Below are 13,089 nucleotides of genomic sequence, written 5' to 3'. Positions count from 1 at the left end.
AGAGCGACTACACGTGACTCTTGCCGCTTCCATCCCCTGCAACAGCCAACCGTGATAGCTCCGTTTGCTTCTCCAAACCCTCTCCGATGACCTTTTGGTTCGAAACAGACTTCCTTCCCGTTCCAACCTGGGTTGATGCCCACCCATTCTTTCTCCATGTGTCCCCTCTCAACCAAGCCCCATACTGTAAACTTTCTTCTTCAAGCCTGCTCTTCTCCGCCCAACCTTCACGACAGTCTTTAATGGCATGGTTTAGTAAACCACATCCATAGCAAAAATTTGAAAGTCTTTCGTACTTAAAATTCACCCACCTGCTTTCCCCTCCTTCAACGTTTATCTTCTTCACTCAGATAAGTTTTTTAGTAACATCCATTCGCACTCGTACACACAGGAACTTGCCCTACTGTACCCCTGACTCAGCCACATCCACCTCCACCTCCATTACCTCCCCCAGCTTTGATCCGATAGTCACACCCGTTTCTCTAGTTCTACTCTTTAGAGGGAGGTTATAAATTTGAATCCAGAAGGGCGCCCACTTCAAAACAATGTCCTTAGGGACAAGCTCCCCCTCAAAATCCTGCATGAGGACCAATTGCTTTTCGAAACTCCATGGACACATGTCGAGGATTCTCTGCTTATCCTTACCGTCCCCAAATTCTACAAGGAAAAGCTCATTCTCTATTTCTGAAATTTGAACCCCTCTAGTTGGCTTCCACAGCATCCTCATATTTTTCCGCAACACATCCAAACTCACACATCTAGACGTAAGGACCTTCATTACTACACAGTTCCTCCCTATGGCCCTCGCAGCTTTAGTGCAATTGCTGCCCAGTTCAATGCCTTCGTCTTCCTCCTCTGTAAAAGACAATTTGCTTCACAACTTTTCAAGATCCTCAACCATAGCAGACTCTAGCTATCTAGGACTCTTACATCACTTATTTACTTCGGTGACTAAACAAAACGACACACAACCTCACACCAGGGAGGTCACTTAAACTCCTGTAAGGATACTATAGGACTCTCCACTACTACCACATGCACTAGGCATGAGAGCACATACTGGTTAGCGACTAGTGTGTTTTGGTTGTTGTTTAATTAATGCCCCCCTTACACAAAGTTTTGGGAGTAAAAAGATGAAAGATAATAGAAGTAGTGAAGGTATGATCCAATAGGCAAGGAGTTTTGACCATTCTTCCTAGTCCTTAGCTAAGAATGGCAAGTTCGTTTTCCTTAATTCACTTGGTCACATCTCCTAATTGTTACAAGACATTCAAACAGCTTGATAATGAATGCCTTGTCACCATTTAGGTCATTCTATTCTTGCTTATGTATTGAGCTTAGAGCAAGGAAAGCCTCATCAACTTAAGCAATGCCAATGGTGAAGAATGTATAATGGAGCTTACTTCCTCCACACAAATTCGTCAGAGATCCAAGAGGTAGGAGAAGACATGTGAAGCTCCCTGCTTCTCAGTTAACTTGAAGTTGTTGGAACTTTGTTAAACATATTCTTTCTTTTGCTCTCCAAACTACGATTTTTCAAATTTCTCTTATCGTGATTTGTGTGATTAGTTCATGGATCAAATTGTTTCATTTTCATGATGAAGTTTGGTGAAGGGAAGAAGAAATAGAGGATTCTTCATCTTTTATGGAGCTTCGATCATCACTTCTCAAAGCCTGGCTGAAGCTTCGTGAGGAAGGAACAAATTCCTTTTTCTTTTTCTTTTTCTTTTTTCCCCTTTTCGATTCTCAATTAGTCAATGGGGCTTGTCTCATTTCTAGTATCAGCAACAATAGGCTACAAAGGGAAACTTTTGAATTATTAGCCACATGTCAAGCCCTTATTCTACATGGTGTTTTGGTCCAACTATCAGTCGATGTAATTTGAACAAGAGAATAACTAATCCAACAATTCTTAGTTTATTTCTTAATCTTGTTTTATCATCTTTTTACGAGCTGGGCTTCGTTGCTTTTGCCTTTGGGCTGAGCTATAGAGTGGGCCAAGTCTTTTTAGTGAAACGAGTGGCCCAAATGACGTTTTTTTTTTTTTTTTTGTGTGGCCTTTTCCTTTTCTCTTTGGTTTCGAGTGATGTGGGTCTTTTTGGGCCCGTACTCCCAACAGGTGAGATGATAAAATTATGCTGTGTAGTTTTGTGAGGAACCAAAATAATTGGGCCTTAAGCCCGGTTGGTTTTCATAGGGAAATTTTTAGGCTTTTGGTTTAGTGTGGTAGTATGGTGGGGTCTTTTAGCTCATTTCGTGAAGTCATGTTTATAGTTATTGGCCCAAAATTTCTTATAAGTGATGAAACAAATGTGTTGGACAAAGCCCAACCCGTGTTGTATAAAGGATAATTTTATTGGGCCTATTCCCCATTTTCTGATTTTTTTGGTATTTTTTTGCTAACTAAGCAAATATTACTCAATGAGATTGGACCACATGATGTGTAAAAAAAAAGTCCCTAAACACATGTTAAGACATTATGGAGGTTTAAAAGTGACCATACAAACAAAGTTTATTAAAATACAATGTTGTTATCACCTTAATATACTTATTATTGTAAAAAACTACAAGCTCTCTAAAATTGATTAAAATGCAATGTTGTTATCACCTTAATATACTCAGTGGCGAAGCCAGGAATTTATCTTTGGGGGGATCATATGTAATTTTTTTTTTTTTTTTTTTTTTTTTTTGTATATGAAATGTAAAATAGTAATATACAATACTTTATAACTCAATTTTTTCCCTTTTATTTGTTGAGATAATTGTTAAAATACCTATATGTTCATTTTAAAGATAATGAATGTTTAATTATTGTAATTTGATTACACATATATTTATAGATATTATTTTTTTAAAATGAAAATTATATTTACTTTTAAACTTTCTTAAATATGTATGCATATTATTAGGTATAGGGGCCAAAATAATAAGGTTATTTAAAAATTATCAAATTATTTAAGATATTTTCAAAAAAATTAATTAATTTTTTCAAAAATTTTGGGGGGGCCTAGGCCCCCCTTCGTCATCAAGTGGCTCCGCCACTGAATATACTTATTATTATTGTAAAAGACCTACAAGCTCTCTAAAATTGATTGGTGATTAATGAATGAGAGCTGAGTTGTTACAGAATAATTACAGAGATTGAGTTTATATACAATCCTAGAGAGAGAAGAAAATATCTAAAACAGAAAATTAGTTTTGGAGGGAAAAGATTTCCAGCTAATCACTGATCAACACGTGGAGCCTCTGACAAACGGCAATAGCTGATGGCACGTGAGATAGAAGCATGTCTTCACTAAAACAATGCATCGTCGTTTTTATTGGGCCTGAATCATGAATATAACAAAACGGTGCCGTATCAATCCAATTTAGGAATTCTTCATGTAAATCAAACCCTGCCGTTTCATGCTTGACTTTCTCTTCATTTTCAACACTTATAATCCATATATAATTTTTTCCCCTTGATTATGCATTCTTTGTTTGATTTTATCCCTTTTTTTTTTTTTTTAAATGTTAAAATACTATAGGAATAATGTAGATACAGTAAAATAGTTTAGTAATGAAAGGCACTGAAATTTTTTTTAACAGCCTTATTCTGCTTAGAAATGTAAGTTTTTTTTTTTGCTAAAAGCTTAGAAATGTAAGTAGTAGCACTGAAAAATTATTTTAATTTTTTTGTGTGTAGTAAGCGTGTATGTAGCAAGTCAGCATCATCAAGGATAAAGCTGAAATAAAACCTTTGTATGATCTTCCTCCAAATGTTGTGTTAGCAACATACTCAATTGAACTGAGTAATGCTATGGACACATAAAAATGCATAACTTTGTACCATAACTCGCCACATAGTGAGTTGTGATTGGTGGATGTGTGATGGTAGGCTATGTGAAGACAGACTTTCACCACTCACAACTCGCCACATGGCAAGTTCTAACACAAAATTGTGTATTTTATGTGTCTCTAGCATTACTCAATTGAACTTCTCAATTTTCGTAGTGTATGTAAGAAGTAGCGGTCTACTTCTTCCATAGCATTAGGTCAGGTTGAATTATATGATTAAATTCTAATAAGGAGCAATTGCATTGCATCAAACTGAGGACCCTTCCTCCTTACCCCCTAAGAAGTGTTATATGTAGTACAGTTATAATTCAATCATAGTCGATTTCTTGTTGGAGTTAATTTGTTAGCATTTTATACCACAAATCACTACTTAGTTAACTGAGGCAATATCGAACCTGTTCGATCCCTATAACCAATATCATAATACTGGTTTTTAAAGTTCTATACTTTACAGAGGTTTACTTGTACAAAATAGAAGCACAGCTACCTCCAACTCCAAAAACTATGTTCACGTCAATGCAATGAACTGAATCAATGCTTTCAACTATTAGTTTATTAGCATAAAACATTTTTTTACAATTTTGGGGTAGTTTTTGTCAATCGCAGAAAATAATTTCCTTTGATTAACATTTTCAGTTGCACCAAGCACTAAAATTATTTTCCAAAAAATGCTTTATGCTAAAACAAACAGGTTTTAGGAGCGTAATTCAAGAATATTACGAAAATCTCTTCATACTATACATTCTAAATTAATAGAGCAATTATAATGGTGCTAACAGATACCATCAAACTAGGGAATAAAAAAATATTGATACATATGAAAAACCCATAGGGGTTTACCTAATTGTCCAAAGATCTCATGAGATCTATGAGGTCTTGGGCTCAAACCTCCTAGCCAATATCTTGGAATCATCCCAAGAGATTTTTTTCTATAAAAAAGAAAATCCCAACACAGAGTGTGAGCCTTCCCTCCACATGGCAAATTTGAGTTAAGAGATAGACCTACAACAAATTTTGATTCATTGCAAGAATGATACAAGTGAAGTATTTGTACTTTAAAGATTTCATTATTACACTCTTGAAGCATGTTCACATTCAAAGTATTTAGACAACTAGTTTACCCGAAGTACCAACCAACTTGTTACTAAAGTTACACCCTTCGTTAGGATTGAATAGTTGTGTATAGCTATTATAGTAAGGCTACCTTGCCCTTGGCCAATGGCCAACCTACTGTCACTGGTAGACCTAAAACATAAACGAACAATATTAACAATCTTTTCTACTTATTATTGGTTAAACGAGATTTTAAATAACATGATACTATATGTATATATATATATATATGTTCAGATTTAGGAAAATACATAATTTTTATTTTAAAATGAATCCTCTTCATTCTTATAGTGAAGAGGATCCTAATTGGGGGAACAAGGAACATGATAGGGAATTCATTGCTTTATATTCCACCATCTGACTATTGAAATGCGAAACATATATTACACAATGGTATGATGCAATAATCAAAGAGAAATCACCATACACAAACATCAGTACAAAATACAATCACATGGAACTTCAAGCAGAATACACATGATCTATGATTTTCTTGCCAGACAGATCAAGCATCATACTCGCACCATTCCTGTAGAGTTGGGGTCACAACTACAACATTTTTCATGTAAAAAATGTTGGCTGGTTCATAAGATGTAGTCCATGTCAGTCGGGTATCATATTAGCAAGCTAAAATCCTTGACGGCAAGTAAATTTAAATGAGAGGTGAAAGTGCAAGAAATTTTATACGTTAATAATAAGTAACAACAGTATATCACATACCTGCATCTGCCTGCTAGACAAATACGACAGTCATCAAACAAGCAATAACATCCGTACCACATGTATTTAAAAATGCAAAATGTTAAAAATTTGCAAGAACAGATCACCCACTACCATCATGCTAGATATGGTCCTAAATAAATGTCTATGACAACATAAACCAAGACAACTGCATATAGAATAATGGCCAGGAAATATCATGTTGGAGCAATTTTATAGTGCTAAAACTGCCTCATAGGGTTTGTCCTTTTGAGAATGTTAGCATTTGAAATCTTTTTTGCCTTGTTTCTAGTATAGGTTGATTATCTTAGGCCTTAGCTAATAAAGATCCCAATTTCAACAAACATTTCTAAGTTCTAACTCTATATTGCACATGATTCAGTTCTAAAACCTCTCTTTTTTGATAATCAGTTGTAAAATCTCTCTAGTCTGTCATTTTGGTGTTGAATATGCTAGTATGAATGCGGAAGCGAAAGCATAAAGTATAAAACACAATAACACACGAGGGTTACGTGATTCAACCTAACGGCTTACATCCACGAAGGAAACCCTAAAGGGCTAGATCAATAATATATTATAGTATAGTACAAATCTTGTGTTACAATGAATTATAACATGTGTATATATAGTAAACTAAACCCTAGACTAATAGATTTCTAGTACAAGTAGGAGACTTGGCTTGCACACAAAGTAGAATTAGGCTTGGGCCTATGCTAATGGGTTAATATATCTCTAACACCCCCTCTCAAACTCAAGATGGAAGTTTGATGAAATCTTGAGATTTGATAAGGTTGAGAAGATCTCTTGAATGAAGTTTGGCTCTGTGACCGTAGTTTGAGGAAGGCAATAGTCTTACAGTGTTAATGCGACTTCTAACGGTGGAATGACTATATCGGAGAGTTTTGACGACAGCAGTAGGAAGCCAAAGAAGATGAACGCAGCGAAAAAAAAAAAACACTGAGAAAGACAAAAATTGGTCTTAAATATACAGGAATGTGGCTTTGATACCATGTTAAATATTAGCATTGATACACCATGTTAAATATGCTAGTATGGATGCGGAAACGAAAACATAAAGTATAAAACACAATAACACACAAGGGTTACGTGGTTCAACCTAACGGCCTACATCCACGGAGAAAACCCTAAAAGGCTACATCAATAATATATTATAGTGTAGTACAAATCCTGTGTTACAATGAATTATAACATGTGTATATATAGTAGACTAAACTCTAGACTAATAGACTTCTAGTACAAGTAGAAGACTTGACTTGCACACAAAGTAGAATTAGACTTGGGCCTATACTAATGGGCTAATATATCTCTAACACTTCAAATTCAACTATTACAATTTTCTCCTACCACAGCCCTCCACCAACCTTCTTCCTTTCTTGTTTTCTCTCTATCAAAGGGTTGACGTGAAAGATTGTAGTTTTCAATTAGCAATCACTTGAAATTTTGCTCTTAAAATAGGAAATTAAAACATATAAGACGGTCTAGTTTTGCTTTTCTTCTGCAACAGACATTTGTGTATACCTTGATCACTTCTATTTACCATAGGGATTAGCCTTCACTACCTGGCTTTAGTTGCCGTTAAACAGCTTCCTGCTTGCCTTTCTCTTTGACAGAGAAGTCATGCTCTCTCAAAGCCTCACAGGTGGAAGTTAGGTGATCTTAGCTGCTTTGAGTTTCAATCCTGACCTTCACATCAGTAATCACTAATTTCAAACCCTTAGATCTACAAGGCCCTTCTACATTTTGTGCAGCTAAATACATTATAAAGCTCTCCTCGTTACATATCAATACCTCATCTCATGTGTATACAGCGTTGGATATATTTGTACATCATGCTCCAAGTTGAAATATGAAATATATAGCACATTATTTAAATGCAAAGCTTGCTGCACGTTAATGTATCATGCTAAGAAAATTTCTAGAAATTGCCTAAATGACATACCCGACTATCAATTTTTCAAAGCTTTCATAGAACGTGTTGATATTTTGCCCATCATTTCTCTGAATTTTTATTAGATCATAGAAGCTCAATATATCATTTATACTCCAGTTAAATCGAGTATCAATGTTCAACTTTCTTCAACAAAAAAAAAAGGACAACTTTCTTCACACGAACATAATACAAAAAAGTGAATCTTTAGGTCAAGAAGGGTTTGTTTTGTCCCAAGGAGACATGCTTGAATGGAAATCCTCGTAGAGTCGTAGTGGTCTTCTTTTGTCTGACTTGGAGCATAACCAAACCCAGGTAGCCAGATCTTACTCTTTTTTTTTTTTTTTTTTTTCAAAACTCTACCTATTGTGGCATAAACATATTCTGATACTACTCAGGAACCATACTAAAAATTAAAAACCAAACAACAATATAAAGGGAGCAGTCCTAATACTGCTATGTTTTGTCCCTTCGAAGCTTCAGCAAATGAGAGCTTTTGGGGGAATCCTATTAGCCATAGTCCAATTCTCAATAAACTCATTCTTCGAAAAAAAATATGTTAAACTTGTTCTCATAAGCAAGATTTCTATATCAAAAAAGAGAAAGAACGATTTTATAAGATCATTTGAAGAAGATGATATAAAAACTTAAATAATAATAATAATAATCAATATGTCTACGTTACAATGTTTTGTTAATTACCTATTGCAGTCAAGATCGTCTGCTAAGATAGGAAACCAAAATACAAGTTTCCGCAAATGCTGTATGAATTGAATGAAATAACACATTATAATAGTTATTTACTTACCAGCATATATGTCAGTTGTGGGCGTGTAGCAGCAGCCGTGGCTTCAAAAATAACAGAAACAGATTGTTAATCCAATGCTAAAGCGTCAAAGGCAGTCTGCCTGATGCAATTTGGAGTTTGAACACCAAGAAGCAGAGGTTCAAACTAGAAGCTGTAAATACAAACTTAACATGCATGCAGCACTATCTATAAAAAGTTTTAACTCTCCAGATTCTAAGGTTCACAAACCAGTGATATATAATCAGATTATTAATCCCAGCACCCTGAAGTAAAGAATGAAGGTGTGTAGCAAAGAAAGCACTAAAGCGCGTCTTCACCAATTTATAGTCTCCTTCTTTGACCAACAGACCATCAAGATCAACCAGTTCCGCACCCACACTTCCCTTAACAGCCGGACCCACTTTCCCAGCAGCATACCAGTCAGTGTCGGCAGAAGAGTTCAACATCTCTCCCTTCCTAGTGCATCATGCTCACGAACAACCTAAAACCCTTTTTTTTTTTTTTTTTAATATGATCATCACCATCAATGCCATCGAATTTATTAAGAAAAACAAAAAGAAACATTCACAATCAATAAATTAAAATGCCTAATTTAACCACTCTACCATAAGGTTACTAGTGTATCATTCAATAATACTAATAAATTGAATTTTTTATTAATAATAATAATAATAATAATAATAATTGCAACTAAATAAAAAATAATAATAATACAAGAAACCATAATCCCCCATTATTATTGTAATAACAATTTCTATATTGTCGTACTCATCAAATAATTAAAATTGGAATTCTTCCATGTTGATGAAAAGATGAAGAATAGTAACTTGAGATATTTTGATCATGTCCAGAAGATTAAAAAAATTGATTCAAGTATAATTAATTCAAGTTGAAAGAACGAAAAAATGTAGAAAAAGATTAAAAAAAAATTAAATTTTTTTTTTTGAAAACATCAACATTTTTTTTGGGAGAATTAAAAGGTAAAAAATACATGTAGAAGACCTCAATTAATTTATTGAAGATCCATAGCCAACCCCAAAATTTGGAATTAAGGCTTCTTGTTGTTGCTTCTTTGGTATTTGTTTGTTTTACACCAGGTAAAGTGTTTTTTTAAATATTGTGAGGCCTCTTATGAAGTTCAAAGTGGCTAGAGGTGATTCTATTTTTCTTTGATTTGATAATTGGCATATAGATGGGCCTTTGTATCAGAAGCATGAGCATTAGAGCATAGAATGGGTAATGACACCGGTAGGAATTTAAATGCTAAGTTGTCCAACTCCAACATGATTCAAAATGGGCCACTCCTCGAGCAAGGTCAGAGAAGCTTGTTCAAATTCAAAGTAGCTTTTTTGAAATCCAAATTTATGATGAGGATAATCAGTAAGTAGGAGTGCCTACTAGGCTGCTACTACTAATGGAAAATTGTGCTGTTGTTGTCCAAATCCAAATTCATCCTAATGAATAAGTAGGATGAATTGTGCTGTTGTTGATTGGTGGAATGGTATTTGGTTCTCTCTAGTCACATTCCAAAGCATTCCTTTATCTCACGATTAGCCATCAAGGACAGATTGTTCACAAGGTCTAGAAAGGCTAAATGGGGTTATAAGGGTGAAATGCTTTGTATTTTTTGTAGAAGTAGGATGGAATCGAATATATTCTTTCATTACTCTATTACAAAAAAATACGAAGAATTCTATACAATTGGTTTTCTGCTCTAATTCTTAGTCATTCTTTAAGTTCCATAAGGTGAAAAAATCCAACTCAGCTTAACCCAAAAATCTAGTTCTTCTAGGCTTTTTAGTTCATAGAAGGTATGGAATTTCTCGGCTCAGAAGCAATGATTGAACTTTAATTTTTGACATGCTCTATATAGGCTTATAGCCTTTTCCCTACATTTTCTTAGCAAGCAAACAGAGCTATCCATCTTCCTTATGCCTCAAATCAATCATTTATCTGTTAACAGTAAAATTTGAAAGGAAAAAAAATAATCATGGAAACAAACAAAATTTTTTTTTTTTGACAAAGAAACAAACAAATTAAAGCCCATTAACTCATAAAGCAAATAATGCGAACAATGTTTATCAAACAAATAAATAAAGCGAACAATAACAGAGAAAAGTGAATAGAACGAAAAAGTGTACAAACCCAAATAACAAGATTGCCACGCTGCCTAGCGACCTCAACGGCCTCGATTACATTAGGGACTATGGCTCTTCATCCATTCAGTGGCACCTGACCGTCCTCATCTATAAAATCTTTCTACCAAAAATTGAAAAAATAAAAAAGCAACTTCAGATTTTTTTTTTTTTGGTGAGAGAGAGAGTGTGTGTGAGAGGACCTGCATGTCCATAACAAGTAGAGCTGTGTGTTTCCAATTTTCCATTTATCTTTCATGTTCCAAAATCCAAAAGAAAAGGGCTTTAATAAATCTTTCTTTCCAAACCAAAACAAAATTTTCAATGAGAAATGGAAGATAGGCCTCGCTTTGCTTTTATTGCTTGATAAAATTTTGTACATATTTTTTTTTTTTTTTTTAATTTGCACTTTTTTCAACTACCCCTCATACAAAAATGTAAGGATGACTTGTTACTGGTATAGTAGTATTACCTACCTGGATAAGATAGGCGAATCTTTCCCACGCTCGATTCATGCATATATATAAATATATATATATATATATATATATATATCATGTATGTATCAAATACGTGATACAAAAAAATAGAAACGCAAACACTGACGACCTGACGTCAATAATCAAACCACTAATTATAAACAAATTACACACCCATGGCTACGGCTATGGAGGTAATAAAATGAGACCCACTATTTTGATCGGTGTTGGAATTTAGAGAATAACGTTTTCAGGATCAGCGATTGTCTAAATTTTATTGTATGTAACCGCAACGACGATGCATAGTTAAATAAAGCTGTAATCTAATTTTTAATTTTATATTTTGATTTTAAGAAAGAGAGATAGATATTATTTGGTGTGTGGCTTTGTAGAATATTAGTTTACAAAAATCAAAGTCTCAAACTATCAGGGGAGATTAATATATAATTGATGATTTAACACATTTGCAACATCTTTTTGAAATATTTTAAGGTTTCAATTGAATTAAGGTTCTATTGGTCTCGTAAGAAATGAAAAAGAAAAATGCGTTAATTAAAAGTACTATAAAATGTTCAAAATATAATGTGACATTGTCTCTTATTGATGAATTTTATCAATTTAACTAATGAATGTTTATATCACTTTTTTGTGATTAATAACATGACAATTTGTAAGCCAATAGTAAAATTTGTAATATCCTTAACATCACTAATAAAAAAAATGTATAGCCTTTAGAACAAAAAAAAATATATATATATATATATATAGTTTTATAAAAATTTGGATCTTTAACTATAGAAAGTGGGGCTTTTTCCCGTAAGAAAATTTTTGTTTTTCTGGTGGACCTTAGGCCTAGGCCTAACTTGCCTAGGCCTTGAGCCGGCCCTAGAAGGTAAAGACATGCAGTGAAGAAGCCGCTGTGTGCGTGGGATTTAAGTCTTACGAATTTTGCAAAGGAATCTGAACTCGTTGCTGCATTTGACAGCACAGGACAGTTGATTTCGAGACATTGTCTTTGAAGGTGATTCAAAGTGCATGGTTAGTTTATTATGGAGGCGCTACATTCGCGCGAAAAGGAATAGCATGGATTACAAACAAACTTAAAAAACTCATCTACTTACACAAACAACCCTCACAAATATGAACAGAGCATCTCACAAACACACAAACTTACAACCACAAAAATCCATAACCCTATTACCACCCCCCCAAGAAAACAAAAATAAATAAACACTCAAACTACTCTTTGAAGAAACTCATTCCATGTAATTCTAAAAGTCTTTTCCTCTCCCTACAGCTAGAAAGCCAGAATTTCAATTGAGGAGCCAAAGTATGAACCAAAAAAAAAAAAAAAAAGTATTGGCTTCTAAATAATTTGAATATCTCTTTCTTTTGAAAATGTCAAATATTGTAATTGAATTTTCTCCTAAACTACAAATCAAATAAAAATTTATTTTATTATCTTGTTATATATCCAATAATCTTCTAGCAAAAAGATTAATTATTGTTGTTAACTAAAAAAGATTAATCCAAAGTAAAAATTAAAACATGTAAAGACAAATAGACAAACTAAAATATTAAGCAAAGAAGTAAAAAATAATGATTGCAACCACCAACAATCCCTAAGTATAAATTTATTAGTTTTCATGATTTAACATTAACTAATTGTGTTTATCTGGCATGACTGTGCATGGATTGGATTGCTTGAGTTGATGGAAAAATTTTCGACCAAACTACCAAGGTTGGAAAAATTCCAAACCATCATCAACTCACCAACCTCCAAAAATGGTGGGTAAGTTGAAAATTTGGGTAGGTTGAGGAAAAAATTTTATTCAAGCCTGCTAGCTATTGACTCACCAGCTTCCAAAAATGGTGGGTAAGTTAAAATTTTGGGTAGGTTGAGAGACAATTTTTCATCTGAGCCCACTAGTTGCCGACTCATCAACCTCCAAAAATGGAGAGCCAGTTGAAAATTTGGGTGGGTTAGCTTTAGTTATGGGTAGTATACTAAACTTTAAAATTTATTTTACCACTTATGAATAAATTTGA

General features: G+C 33.9%; 1 pseudogene; it reads right to left on the bottom strand.

Annotated features, from left to right (window-relative positions):
- Positions 1-5,455: 5,455 nt before the first annotated feature.
- On the bottom strand, positions 5,456-10,809 carry LOC115974903 (annotated as a pseudogene).
- Between the last annotated feature and the right edge of the window lie 2,280 nt (positions 10,810-13,089).

The sequence above is a fragment of the Quercus lobata genome, chromosome 2 (genome assembly GCF_001633185.2).
Source record: "Quercus lobata isolate SW786 chromosome 2, ValleyOak3.0 Primary Assembly, whole genome shotgun sequence".
Taxonomy (NCBI): domain Eukaryota; kingdom Viridiplantae; phylum Streptophyta; class Magnoliopsida; order Fagales; family Fagaceae; genus Quercus; species Quercus lobata.
This window is presented reverse-complemented; position numbering and strand designations above follow the sequence as displayed.